Source organism: Bombus huntii, chromosome 4, assembly GCF_024542735.1.
Source record: "Bombus huntii isolate Logan2020A chromosome 4, iyBomHunt1.1, whole genome shotgun sequence".
Classification (NCBI taxonomy): Eukaryota; Metazoa; Arthropoda; class Insecta; order Hymenoptera; family Apidae; genus Bombus; species Bombus huntii.
In genome coordinates, this window is record NC_066241.1 from 11,197,021 (window position 1) to 11,197,314 (window position 294).

Genomic DNA, 294 nt, shown 5'->3' on the forward strand with positions numbered 1-294 from the left:
AAAAACATTCACAAAAAATCCCAGTAATTTCTCTTTCCATCTAACAAACTATTATTTAAAAAACAAAAAAAAAAAAAAAGAAAAAAGTATACGACAGAAACTTTCTATTACACCGTACTTACACAAAGTAAAATGATGCAAAGCTGGACCTTAGAGGGAATCAAAACTGTCCAGGATTATAGAGCAGGGTACAGTGGGGAAAGTTGACGGTGGTGGGTTTCAGCGCAGACGCCATGAGATTTTATTCCAGCAAAGGGCGTATAGATCGCTACTGGGGTGGCTGCCCCCACATAC

General features: G+C 38.8%; 1 protein-coding gene across 1 annotated transcript in view; it reads right to left on the reverse strand.

Annotated features, from left to right (window-relative positions):
• Positions 1-294, reverse strand: part of LOC126865154 (lysophospholipase D GDPD1-like) — a 54,831-nt gene that overhangs the window by 54,389 nt on the left and 148 nt on the right. The gene's annotated exons all lie outside the window — the stretch shown is intronic.